The sequence below is a fragment of the Entelurus aequoreus genome, linkage group LG03, assembly GCF_033978785.1.
Source record: "Entelurus aequoreus isolate RoL-2023_Sb linkage group LG03, RoL_Eaeq_v1.1, whole genome shotgun sequence".
Lineage (NCBI taxonomy): Eukaryota > Metazoa > Chordata > Actinopteri > Syngnathiformes > Syngnathidae > Entelurus > Entelurus aequoreus.
This window is the reverse complement of record NC_084733.1, coordinates 74,067,024-74,082,169: the sequence shown is the minus strand read 5'-3', so window position 1 is coordinate 74,082,169 and position 15,146 is coordinate 74,067,024. Positions and strand designations below refer to the sequence as shown.

General features: G+C 38.4%; 1 long non-coding RNA gene across 3 annotated transcripts in view; it reads right to left on the bottom strand.

Moving 5' to 3' along the window:
- LOC133646867 (uncharacterized) overlaps positions 1–13,888 on the bottom strand; it is a 52,372-nt gene extending 38,484 nt beyond the window's left edge. For all 3 annotated transcript variants that reach the window (XR_009825362.1, XR_009825360.1, XR_009825361.1), the window contains exons 1-2: positions 13,745–13,888; positions 9,109–9,210 (exon numbers count right to left, since the gene is read on the bottom strand). This is a non-coding gene — a long non-coding RNA (uncharacterized LOC133646867). The remainder of the gene's footprint in view (positions 1–9,108; positions 9,211–13,744) is intronic.
- Positions 13,889–15,146: the final 1,258 nt, after the last annotated feature.

Below are 15,146 nucleotides of genomic sequence, written 5' to 3'. Positions count from 1 at the left end.
GCTTGTCTTTCCAGGAAAATAAGTTCACTTTGGCAGACAGCATGAAAAGTGTCACAGCAGTTGGGGACAATAACTGCAGAGCGACAGAAGTCAGAGTCCCCAAACACGAGTACAGTCTGCAATAACAACAGAAAAAGATGCTACATTTGTCACTAATAGATTTTAATCTTTAACAACAGAGATGTTACAATAACATAATTTTAGTTTAGTAGTCAATACTGATACCTGTGAATTTCTACCATTATGGATACTGTGGGGAATGCATTTATTTTTAAGTGTTCTTTCTTTATCCATAGTCATGTCTAAAGCAGCTAATACTTTCCCATGTGTACACTTTGTGCTTTTTCCTTATGTTCGTTAGTAAACTCATTGTTTCACCTTGAAGGCGCTGGAATGTCTATTGGGAGTATAATGTACTCCCTTTTTGTGGAGGATACCTTATCAGTTTAGAACAAACTAATTTCTTTCTGCGTGGGAGGGGCTGTTTTCATATTAAATGAGCTGACTGTTTCCGCTTGATTTTTAGACCGCTTCTTGATGCTGCTATTACCGCATTGTAAAGGCTGGTCTCCTAAAGCTTTAGTAAAATTTGGTAATATTGCTATTCTGTCTTGGTGGTCCTTATTACTCAACATATATGTCATCCAAAATAATTTGGGATTAACCAGAGTGTTTTATTCCCTGAGAGGAAGACTGGTAGAACGCAACAATACTTATTCAATATCCATCCATTTTCTACCGCTTGTCCCTTTCGGGGTTGCGGGGGGTGCAATATCATAATAAAATAAAGAAAAAACTGAACACGTCCTTTTACATTGAAGCTGGTTAACATCTTGGAGAAGCTTTCCGTTCTGCAAGGCGAAAATTATGATTTTTATTTGAGAGCCAGAACAGACAACTGGAGCGTGCAAACCATTGACATGTATTTGCTCGCCCTAACCAAGACAATCGTTATATACAATTTGGCTCCCTCTCCAATGGCCTTTACAGGATCTTGCAGTCAACGCCACAGTGAGACCATTGCAGCGAAAGACGCTCTGAATCCCTTCCCCCTTTTTCAAAGAAACCCTGAAATGTTGCCTCTGTTCCGTGATGCCGAACAGAGAGACTTCCAAACCTACGGACAAACACGCACCCATGGACTACTACTACACAGATATCCGTGGAACAGCCTGGATGATGCCTTAAAAATGTTCCAGTTCAATTAACACATTAAAAAAAAAAAAATCAAAACCAATGTCTTGAAAAAATATATCGCTCTAGAATAGGGGTGCCCAAACGTTTGGCCTCCAAGGGCTAAAGTGAAAATGCACTAATGGTTCGCAGGCCAAATAACATTTTTTACCATGCAACAACACCACGAGTGAGGAATTGAGTCTCATACCGCCATACATAAATATAAGGTAGTAGAGCTTGTCACACAGACTGTGTGCCTAATTCAGTTAACATGCAACGGTGAATTTTTTATGTACATTTTTAACCTCAAAACTTTCAAAACAGTCAGTTTCTGCATATTTTCGCCATTTCCAGGTGTTGTTCTGTAACCCACTCCTCCTAAATATTTCATCTGATTGCTTTCAAACTTTACCCAGACAGATTAGACATATGGAGGATGCAAAATTTCGAAGCGTTTAGGTTTTCATTATAAGACGTGGGAGAAGCGTAGCGACCAAGATTATATTTCCCCACAGAGCGTCAAATCGTTACAACCTTACCGCAGAGCAGGGGTTTTATAAAATTCAACCATAACTAGTTAGCCTGTAAAAAAATACATATATTTATAGATTTTAAGATTAAAAATCTTGCAGCTCAGTCATAAGAATTTTACCTTAAAATTGACGGTGTTTTTGTACACCAAATTACCGCAAATTGAAAAACAGTATTACTATTATTTTCACGTTAGCAACCGAGCTGCTACTTTTTTACTGTGAAATGTGCGTTCCCTGTTTTTACAGTGCATTACTGTACATGAAAAAATGGTACCACTGATGATTTTACAGTGAATTTCTGGCGACTGAGCTGCCAGATTTTTAGAGTACAGCCTTGCCGACATGCCATCCATGATTGTGCAGCTTGAAATAGGCCAGTATGAATATGAATTACATTTTGTAGTCACCCTTTTGCGGGACAAACGAAATGACACGACGGGCCAAATTTGGCCCGCGGGCCCCACTTTGGGCATCCATGCTCTAAAATAAACACAAGTACACTATGATCAATGCTAACAAAAACTAAATGTGGTAGATAAATACTAATGGAAACATACATGTTTGCATATAGTATATTATTGGTACAAATATTAACCAACATGTATGAGTGTACATTGATATTACATAATTGTTGGTATGTACAGTACAGGCCAAAAGTTTGGACACACCTTATTCACAACACAACTGATAGTCCCAACCCCATTGATAAAGCAAGAAATTCCACGAATCAACCCTGATAAGCCACACCTGTGAAGTGAAAACCATTTCAGGTGACTACCTCTTGAAGCTCACCGAGAGAATGCCAAGAGTGTGCAAAGCAGTATTCAGAGCCAAGGGTGGCTATTTTGAAGAAACTAGAAAAGTATCAGTTATTTCACCTTTTTTTGTTAAGTACATAACTCCACGTGTTCATTCATAGTTTTGATGCCTTCAGTGACAATCTACAATGTAAATAGTCATAAAAATAAAGAAAAGCATTGAATGAGAAGGTGTGTGCATACTTTTGGCCTGTACTGTATTTACTCTGTATGTATTTGTATAGTTATTTTCGTGTATTTGTAATATGTTTTTAAAGGAAATCTAAACGAAATAAGTGTTTAACTTCAGCCTAAACCCTTTCGGTCTGTAAAATTGTTTTTCTTCTTTTCGTTGACCACTGACCCCCCCAATGGAGCAGCAACTGTGGTGGCAATAGATTGGGGCCGGATGCTTGCCCCATCCCCCTAATTGCAAATCTCAAGTTTTGTGTGTCGTAGGATGTATATGTGCTTTGCTGAAGGTTTTTTCCTGGTGTCAAAGTGGATTTCACCCAACCACACACACACACACACACACATACACACGCACACACACACACACACACACACACACACACACACACACACACACACGCACGCACGCGCACACACAAATTCTTGTATTTGTTACCTTCTTGAGAAATTCGAAAATGCCTATACCTCTTTAGGACCACCCTTTCTAGATATTTAAAGATTTGTATTTACAACATTAATAATATATACATACTATGCAAATATAAAAAACGTACTCTTTTAGTTTTTGTTTTTTTTAAATTGGTTTTTAATCTTCATTATTTACTTCAAGTAATTACAGTATGTCTCTATATACATATTTATTTGATTAATTTTGGCCAAAGGGGGCGCAATTGAATTTCTTACTCACACTTGTTATTTCATATGTTGGCCAGAGGGGGAGCACTTTTAACGCCGACACACAGTCAATTTGAAAAATCCCTCTATTTTGGGACCACCCTAATTTTGATAGATTTCACCACCAGGGGTGCAAATGAGACATTCTCTATTAGATGCAATGGTTATCCGTAATGGGACCACGATTTACAGTATGTCCTAACTTGTTCACTGGTCCTCATATGGACGGTACTTCTCTTTGATGATGTCTCAAGAAGGGTAGAAATACAAGAACCCAAACACCACACACACTCTTGTATTTGTTACCTTCTTGAGGAATCCGAAAAATGCCTACCTCTTTTGGACCACCCTTTCTAGATATATAAAGATTTGTATTTACAACATTAATAATATACTGTATACATACTATGCTTTTAGTTAATTATTATTTTTTGGGATTTTTTGTTTTTTATTGGTTTTTAATCTTCATTATTTACTTCAAGTAATTACAGTATGTCTCTATATACATATTTAATTCATTTAGGCCAAAGGGGGCGCATTTCAATTTCTTACAGACACGTGTTGTTTCATATGTTGGCCAGAGGGGGAGCACTTTTAAAAATCCCTCCTTTTTGGGACCACCCTAATTTTGATAGATTTTACCACCAGGGGTGCAAATGAGACATTCTCTATTAGATGCAATGGTTTTCCGTATTGGGACCATGATTTATGTCCTAACTTGTTCACCGGTCCTCATGTGGAAGGTACTTCTCCTTGCGTTTATCAACAGGGATACACTTAAGACCCTTGCCAGTGCCCTCATACAGTGTCATTTTGACTATGCCTGCGCCTCATGGTTCACCAGTATCCCCAAGCCACTAAAAACAAAACTGCAAACTTCCCAAAACAAGCTGGTGAGACTCCTGCTTAACCTCCCAAACAGGACTCACCTAACTCAAGCCCACTTTACCAAATTGGGATGGCTTATAGTTGAGGAAAGAGTACACCAAATCGCTATGTGCGTGGTATTCAAAATACTCAGAGAAACTGTTCCCAAGTACCTGTCAAACTATTTCACCAGAGTAAGTGATGCTCACAGGTACTTCACGAGACGGAGTTCGTCAGACCTCGTCTCCCCCAAATTCAAGACTCTCATGGGAAAAAATGCATTCTACTATTTTGCCACCACAGAGTGGAATGCACTACCAACAGAGCTTAAAATCCGAACATCCTTACTATATTTTAAAACTGCCATAAAACCATGGCTCGGCTCAACCTCTACCTGATCTGAACCAAAATTGATCCTCAGCAACTTTCCGAAGCATCAAGCAGGTTTATTTGTGGTTATAGTCTATATATATTTTCTCATTCTGTTTTGCACACTCTTGGAGTCAACATGTGCATAGTCTAGTCATCTACATAGTGTCATGTACATAGTGTATATACACCCCCCCCCCCCGCCACCCATTTTTTGTATATATTGTTTTTCAAATCACCTGACATGTGTACTGTGTTTTATATACATGTTACAGGTTATACTTTTTATTATTGAATGTATCAAATGTGATGAATATCTAATGGACCACAATGGAACAAGCCTTTTGGCTTTTTGTGCCATCCATTTGCCTTTTTAAAGCATTACATGGATTCAATTCTTTAAGGTGTCAATAAACTTCTCAATCAATCAATCAATCAATCAATTTTGATGTCTCAAGAAGGGTCGAAATGCAAGAACACACACACACACACACAGGAGCTTACTTTGGAATTTGCCGTACTCCTCGCCCCAAGTTTACTTTTTCCCTACCATTTTTCACGGTGCGCCTTGTGGCAACCCATTAGTCTTACTGTTCTGTCCACCATGTCATTGTTTATCTGTCCTTAGACAGTTTATACTGTAAACAAAATGTATTTGTACTTTTTAAGTGCAATGACGATAAAGTTATTCCATTCCTTTCATAGCGCATGTTTAGTCAGTGAAGTGTGTGAAGTGAATTATATTTATATAGCGCTTTTCTCTAGTGACTCAAAGCGCTTTACATAGTGAAACCCAATATCTAAGTTACATTTAAACCAGTGTGGGTGGCACTGGGAGCAGGTGGGTAAAGTGTCTTGCCCAAGGACACAACAGCAGTAAGTTGGATGGCGGAAGCGGAGATCGAACCTGGAACCCTCAAGTTTTGCTGGCACGGCCACTCTACCAACTGAGCTATGCCGCCCCAATGAAAAGTAAACACAACAGTAAAGACAAGATCCCTGAGATGTTATTTATGTGCATAGCAGTGTTTTTAATCCATGTTCTGCTGTATAGTCAACATAAATGTTAAGTAAATAAAGGCCAGGAAATTAAAGGTTTGGTCCCTCATGGCTTATTTATACTGGTCAAATAAAAAACCTATTTTCTTTATTTTGTCCCAGAGTCTTATTCACCTTCATCGCATTCGTCTATTGATTTTATAAGATCCATGAATGGCCGTAAAAAGCTAACCTCTGAGTTCCAATTCTAATGAAATATTCTACCACATAAAAGGTGCAGCAGTAGTGTTCATCATTACGTTTGATTCGCACCTGCCGCGGGTTTCTACAGTTTAACCCAAACTTCAGGGATACAGTGGTACCTAGATTAATGTTTTTTTTAATGATATACGAGCTGTCTCTTGGCTAATTGCTTTTCCTTAAGTTGCAGCCAAAAGTGTGAGCTAGCGAATGTCCGTTACAGCCGCCCAAAACACCCGTTCTTACTCGCATTAGCTTATAGCTAGAAAGTGACACAACTTTGTTTTTTGAACCATGGGAAAAAAGAATGTGCGTGTGAAGGACAGTACTGAGAAAAAGAAGTAGATGACATTCGTTGAATTAAAGAAATAAATCATCAAAAACATGGCCAACTTGGAGAAGCAGTTGGAGCGTAGCACTGCTGGTCCGCACTATAAAGAAGGAGAATGAGTCGATGACGCCATCTAAGGACGTTGTAATAAAATCTAAACGGGGGACATGTTTCCATGAAAATTTCGAGAAGCTGCAGAAGGTGTGTAGCAGCTCGAAGGAGATAAGAGTGGAACTTTCTTGCCACAACACACGCATTTCTACTTCAATGTAAATGCTCTATCTTATTTTTGATTAATAAAGTACTGTATTTTTTTGTATCACATTCTACTGTATTGTTTTTGGAGTTGTAGGTGTCCTGATCTGATATTTGTTATCAAATATTGGCCTGATAAATATATTTTTTTAAACTATTAGACTGTATCGGCCTGCATCTAACGTCCAATTGAAGAACTCTGATACAAGCAGACCGTCTACCATCTCTTTATCACCTTTTAAGAGTATTTACACAGTAAAACTGAACATGCAGAAATAAAGTATGGCATGATTTACAAGCGATACAAAATAACTTCATTCCCACGTAAAACAAATGCGTTAAATACATTAAATTAACTGTATGCTAAGTTGCCTTGGATCTGCCACATAAATGCTACTCCAAGTTAGCATTTTACATATATATACAGTATGTACACACACACATGTATATTTACACACATATATATATATATATATATATATATATATATATATATATATATATATATATATATATATATATATATATATATATATATATATGTATATATATATATATATATATATATATATATATATATATATATATATATATAAATATATATATATATACATATATATATATATATATATATATATATATATATATATATATATATATATATATATACATATATATATATATATATATATATATATATATATATATATATATATATATATATATATATATATATATACACACACACAAATAGATAAGTTTATTTGTATATATAATCACTTATTCTTCTGTTAAAGTTAAGTTAAAGTTAAAGTACCAATGATTGTCACACACACTAGGTGTGGTGAAATTTGTCCTCTGCATTTGACCCATCCCCTTGTTGTTTGATACTTTACATTAGGTTTGGATGATACCACAAATTTGGGTATCAATCCGATACCAAGTCGTTACAGGATCATACATTGGTCATAATCTAAGTCCTCATGTGTCCAGGGACATATTTCCTGAGTTTATAAACATAATATAATTTTTTTTAAAACGAAAGAAGATGCTGTGATGCCAAAAAATATCCACATAATCATAGTAGTATCGACTAGATACGCTACTGTACTTGGTATCATTACAGTGGATGTTAAGTGTAGATCCACCAAGGTGTTTGTTTACATTGTGACGCCAGTGAGCTACGGTTTGTAGTGAAGCATGTTTAGCTATTCCTCGTCCTGCAGGGATGGTACTTGTAAGAAACTCACTTTATTTGTCGCCATGGAGGGGAGGATTAGTGATTTAGAAGTAGCTACAACACTGCAGACTGGGGACCTTTTCAGAGGCGGTATAGTACCGAAAATGATTCATTAGTATTGCGGTACTATACTAATACCGGTATACCGTACAACCCTAGTGTGTGTACATATATATATATTGTGAATGTGAGTGTGAATGTTGTCTGTCTATCTGTGTTGGCCCTGCGATGAGGTGGCAACTTGTCCAGGGTGTACCCCGCCTTCCGCCCGATTGTAGCTGAGATAGGATCCAGCGCCCCCCACGACCCCAAAGGGAATAAGCGGTAGAAAATGGATGGATGGATGGATACACACACACACACACACACACACACACACACACACACACACACATATATTTATACATATACATGCATGCAGTTGGCTTTTGGCCCCCGGCCAATATTTTATTTTTTTCAAAAAGTTTGGACACCCCTGATGTAATGTATCGTATTTGTGTTTTATTTACGCATTTAATGTAAACACACTTCAAAATAGAGAAATAGAGAAGCTGAATACCAGGGAGTGAGAACCGTGCAATGAATATGATATGATCTCGACCCAACACACTGCTGCCATCAGCGCTTTGTATGTGTGTGTATGTATGTGTGTGTGTGTGTGTGTGTGTGTGTGTGTGTGTGTGTGTGTGTGTGTGTGTGTGTTGGGGTAACATCTGTTTCAACACGTCCTGAGACTCTGTGAGTTTGACCTTGCGTCAGCAGACCGGGCCGGGCCTCTCACATCGACTTCTGCGGCATAAACGGGAAGAAGTGACGCTTGAAGCAGACACGCACACAAAAAAAGAGCATCCCCGAATCACACAAACAAAGAACACACACGCACACACACTTGTGATGCCACTCATATCCATCACAGATAAACAAGCTGAGCTCTATATTTATCTGCCTCGGGCCTCCGAAAACACAGTGGCACCGCCGTCTGGCTGGCGTGTTGTCAGATACACAGCTGTTTCCCTTCACACACACACACACACACACACACACACACACACACACAATAACACACACCTCTGGCTGTATGACAATCACATTGTTTGCCACACACATGCAAACACAAGCGGCAGCAGCGCATCTCCAAGTGCAAAGAGATGCAGAAGCAAAAACACACAAGAACCCCTGTGGGGATTTTATTTCCACAAACAAAGGTTCCACTGGAGCTGTGTAACTGTCGACGCTTTTTTCCCCTTCCCCTAATCTCTTCTTCCTGTGCGCTTCTACTACAGCGTCCCCATCCTTTTTCAGCCCACCCACCGACTTGTGCTCTGTCCACACCTCATGTGAATCGCACGATATGGTCATGTAGTGATACGACAAAGCGCAGTATCAAAAGAAAACCAGTGTACAAAATATATAATCTGAGCACTGACTTACTGTTTAAATGATCTCAGATGTGGATTTTGATTGTAGAAGCAGTTTATTCTGATGGTCACAGACACACGTTGGCTTCTCACAGTAGCAACACACCTCCAACATCTGTGGGGGAACAAACGAAACAGGACAAGACACAGTTAGCTCCTCGTTAGCCTAATGCGGGGGTCAGCAAACCGCGGCTCTAGAGCCACTAGCGGCTCTTTAGCGGCGCCTTGGTGGCTCCAGGGAGCTTTCTCAAAAATTTATAAAAATAAAGTCAACATTTTTTTTTTGTTGTAATATGGTTTCTGTAGGGGGACAAATACGACACAAACCTTCTTAATTGTTAAAAAGCCCACTGTTTAATATAATAATAATAATAATGGATTAGATTTATATAGCGCTTTTCTAGACACTCAAAGCGCTTCACAGAGAAGTGAGAACCCATCATTCATTTTTACAACTCATTCATTCATCATTCATTCTCCGGTGTGAGCGGCACCGGGGGCAAGGGTGAAGTGTCCTGCCCAAGGACACAACGGCAGCGATTTTTTTTTGGATGGTAAGAGGCGGGGAGCGAACCTGCAACCCTCAGGTTTCTGGCAAGGCCGCTCAACCCACTACGCCATGCCGCCCCAATATGTTTGTATTTTTGTATGAGAGTATTTGGCAAGCGTCGCTCTGTCCTACTAATTTCAGCGGCCCTTGAACTCACCGTTGTGTGGACTGTGACTAAACAGTTTGTTTGCATGTACAACTTTCTCCGACGCTGCCACAGAAAGATGTGTTCTATGCCACGCCTTCTCATTTTGTCCACCAAAGGTTTAATACGGTGCGTGAATGCACAAAGGTGAGCTTTGCTGCTGTTATTGACTTGTCGGAGTGCTAATCAGGCATATTTGGTCAGTACATGACTGCAAGCTAATCGATGCTAACATGCTATTTAGCCTAGCTGTATGTACATATTGCATCATTATGCCTCGTTTGTAGGTATATTTGAGCTCATTTAATTTCCTTTACTTATGTCCTCTGTGTATTTAATTTATATTTGCATGTCTCATGACACATTATTTGTATGTAATATTGGCTGTATTTTGGATAGTTTTTTGTGTGCCATGTTGTTCCAGACCACAGCAAACGTTACACAGCTTGCAAAGATTATAATAGATCCATTAGAAGAAGACAGCCTGCCGTTTCCTTTAACTTGGACACACACATCTATACCTTTGGCCATTCTAAGACAGTCATTTCCAGGAGTTATCTCACCCTCTGAGAAGTTTTAGTAATGTTTTCCAATGTTGTAAAAATGTGTGGAAAAGATTTGTGTCAGCCTAGTCATTTTGATAGTAGGCTAATATAGCTAATTAGCCACTTACATCATGTGTTGCCATCATTATAACACTTATATAAGTCTTTTAATTTTTTTGCGGCTCCAGACCGATTACTTTTTTGTATTTGTGGTCCAATATGGCTCTTTCAACATTTTGGGTTGCCGACACCTGGCCTAATGGCTAATAACGTCTTTGTGGCTGTGTCACACACAAAAACACTCGACGAAATAAGGTCCACAAGTTAACACAACTATTCAAAAAGTGTAAAATATGACTCATATAAACTCAACAAAGGTTATTATATATAGAAATGAAGTTTATGTTCACAAAACTATGTTTTACAAACTACATTGTGAGAGTGATTAAAAAGTAAACATACCAAGTTCCGACGGCTGCAGAGTGACGTCACTGACTACACTGTAGGTCTGCAAGGACCCACTAATACATCCTTGTAAAATTATATACAGTGTGTAGACAACTAAAACATAAGAAAACAATACATTGTAAGGAAAAATAAAGACACATGTATGTTAGAATAATTATGTATATATTATCACACTAACTTTAGTATGCTTAAAGTCCATTGCTTTAGTTATTAGCTATTGTGCTCAAGTTAGACTTTTCTAATCTATGCAAGGACAAAACTTCTTGTCTGAGGGGTGGCCTCAGCCACAGATGTTATCTTTGTTTTAGCCCGCTAACAGCCAAGGACTTCAAGGACCTCAACGAAGATAAGATGACAGCACGCAGACAAAGCAGAGACTTCAAGGACCTCAACGAAGATAAGATGACAACACGCAGGCGAAGCGGGGACAAGGCGAAATCACAAGGCCCCCAGCACATTCCGTCACGTATCGTGTGTCCTGGACCTGCTTTGCAAAATATATGGGACCACTCCTTTTAGAGGCGGCCTTAGTGTTGTTGACTGTGGAACTGCTGAATAAATAGAGGGACGCAGGAGCTGAACCTTAGAGCGTAGGGAGAGACTGTGACTAAGTGTTCAGCTCCAAGCGTTCTCCTCATGAGCTAAATTGAACTATGTCTCTGATTGATTCCTTGCTTCTTGTCTGATTAATAGATGTCATCAGTGCTTGGACCTGACAATGTAAATGTCAGCAAGTGGAATAATCAACCCCACCACATAGACAAGAAGTTGCACCAAATGTGGAAATATTTCATTTTGGGATTGGAGGGATGGGTACCAATTAGCGGTAACTGGGAATCGATACCGGTACTCAATAGGCTTTTTGTTTTCTTACACTTCTGATTCGGGATGTACATTGTTGGGATTTTATCAATACCGATATCAATATCGATATTCCTTACCGATACCTGTATTCATCAGTACTCTCATTTGTACTATATGTAATTGGTGTACATAAAGATTTGAAAAAAATCATTTTTGTTACCATTTTTAATAGTACAAGAGGTTGTACGCCACCAACATCATGCAACATCTCACAGCAGGGATTGCCTTTAATCAACACTTGCTATTTAAGCCAAACAAGGCTACCATGTTTGCAGTGGTTAGGTCAGGAATTGATACCAAAAACTACCGGTTCTTGGTATACATCCCTACTTCTGAGTCTCATTTGCAAATATTATATAGTAGACTTTGCATGCAGTTGCAGTTCCAAGACGTTGGGAGTAGTGTACATATTACCGTGTGTGGCAGTCTTCAGGAGATAGTCTTTGCCATTAAGTTGAATATGCCAGTTTTGTTGAGCTCTACAAAGTGTGTATACTGTACATGAAGCTGCAAGGTGGCGACTTGTCCAGGGGGTACCCCGCCTTCCGCCCGAATGCAGCTGAGATAGGCTCCAGGAACCCCCGCTACCCCGAAAGGGACAAGCGGTAGAAAATGGATGGATGGATGAATGGATTAAGTATTGTACTTACTACAGACCAGCTGTTTGATTGTAATGTGCATCTTAGATGTAGTTTTAATTACCAGATTTGGAAGTGTTAAAATCGCTTTGTAAAATCGCTAATGCTAACCAGTAGCATGTATATGGGATATTCAATGTAAATTATCATCAATCTAGCACATTTTAAAAAGTAAGAGATTTAATTTCTGAGCGCTTTCTATCAGGGATGCCTGCTCTGTTGGCATAGAAAATGACAAGTTAACAAGATGAAAGGTTCAAAGGCTGTTTTCTCTTTTAGGCAGAAGTCTAATGTCAAAGTGGTGCATTCGTCGATACAGTGGACGCTATTGTGTCATAAACTGCCACCCACTGGTCAGATTTTGGAAGTGCCAAAAAAAGAAAACTTCCCCAAAAAAACAATATTGCTGGCGGAAGTTATTCTACAATGTCCTTGGAAAAACTGAGGAGTAATATAATTGTTAGTACAAGTATACTAACTAATAAAGTACTGACACAGTGTAGTACTCATTTTGTGATTAATCAAGTGTGCCCTTAATCAGACATAATTTATCGTATTGCTAGTTTGTCAAATTTTAAAATATTTTGTCTGCAATAAGTTATTGGCTGCAAATCGAATAATTTATGTTACTCTAATGTAATTTTAATTTCTATAGAAATTTAGCAATATTTTTTGATACTAGTCCTATCTTGAAGTCAGTGCTTCAAGAAATTTATTTTTGCAGTCAGGAAGCAATGTTTTTGCAATACATCTAAGCGTGTTGGACTATTTAAAAACACGCAACCATTTTGTTACAGATGATTACAAACATATTTTATAGTGTTCACAAACTTGTATTCATTCATTCTAAAAGATATATTTAATCGGTTGCAGTTCAAACGCATGTTGTTCACCCTGGTAGACATTTTATTTAAATCTTAAAGAATGTATGTTTTTCTTTTGTTTATGCCAATAGCAAGTTAAAAAAAATCAAATTAAATAAATAAACAAATACAAATGTAAATAATTACTTACATGTATCATTAATTAGTTATAATGGAAAATTAAAGTTTATTAATTATTAATTAATTAAATACAATTACATACTTAATTATTTCATGGTTCTAAGTAATAAAACTATTACATCAATAATTATTTAAGTCATTAAATAGTTATGTGCATAGTTAAATTTACATTAGAATTATTTAAAACACCTCCATGTATTCCAATTATAACTAATTAATGACAAATTTAAGTAAATTAAATAAATCGTGAAATACATAAACCGTGAAATAATTATCTAAATTATGAAATTAACAATTTTTAAAAATATTGGCAAGATTTAATGATTACATAATTACATGTTTAGTTCACATTAAACAAATTATTGGCACATTTAAAAACATGTGTATGTATTTAATTCCAATTATAGTTAATTATAGACACATTGAATTACTTACCTGAAGAAACATTCACGTATTTAATGTGTCCTATTTGACCCTTCATAATTGTGTTTCGAAACGTTGCGTGGAATTCTTGTTTGACCTCGGTAGGAGGCTGCTAATATTCAAAACAATGGCGGAAATGTTCTCCGCGCCCTCCGCCGTCTTCCTTTACGACACCGTCACGTGTTTACGACACAAGTCCTGTGTTTACGACGCGTGACACCGAGTAAACCACTACGGTACATCATTGATTACCTTCTTCCTCCTCTCACTGTGCTAATGTTACACCAGCAGCGCCTCTCGGGCCTAACGAGTGTTTGTCTCCCTCCCACGTCACGGCAGACCCTTCGTCAACACCCCTCCGCCTCCTCTTCGCCGTCGCTGTTTTCATTGTGTGTTTATCACACTGCCAGAGACCTAAAAAAAAACAAATACAACTAAGGGGCGCAGACAGCTGAAGCACAATGTGGCCCCCTGGTGGCAGGCAGAGGTAGCGCGACCTTCCTTCCAGTCTGGGTGTGCACTGTCACGTCTGCGGCTGATTTAGAAGACGCCATGCTGCGCACTGCAGGGCTGCAGGTGGTCAGCATATTTTAGCCTCAAACATAACCCTGTCTACCGGTGTAATATGTTTGCATGCTTTTTGTTTACTGAGCGTGTCGGCGCCACTCCTCAGGCTGTAATATTGCGGAATGAACATTCAATTTGAAGTATGAGAGGGAAGCCTCGACTCAAGCCTTTTTTTTATTCCGGACTATGGAGCGCACCGGTATATAAGCCGCACCCACTACATTTTGGGGGAAAATTCCCATATATTAACCGCCACAGATTTACACAGAAATATTTTGTAAATGTTTGTTTACATGCCTTAATTGTTTCGAGGCGGTGCCTGTGACACCTTTTTTACCAAGTAAATCCAAACTTTTGAGTGCCGTACACCAGTGGTCCCCAACCACCGGGCCGCAGCCCGGTACCGGTCCGTGGATTGATTGGTACCAGGCTGCACAAGAAATAAAATTAAAAAAATTTAAAAAATTAATTTTTATTTTATTAAATCAACATAAAAAACACAATATATACATTATATATCAATATAGAATCAATACAGCCTGCAGGGATACAGTCCGTAAGCACACATGATTGTATTTATGACAAAAAAACAAACAACAACAACAACAAAAACCACAGCTACAAAAAGGTTGGGGACCACTGCCGTACACGGTTGTTATGGTCATGAGACTCACTGCTTTGTTGTGGCGGCTATTTCTCCTTTATTGGTGGCGACCATTTCTTCATTATTGCGGCGGCTATTTCTTCTTCGTCGGTGGCGGCTATTTCTCCTTCATTGGTGGCCGCTTTTTCTTCTTTAATGGTGGCGGCTATTTCTTCTTCGTTGGTGGCGGCGATTTCTCCTTTA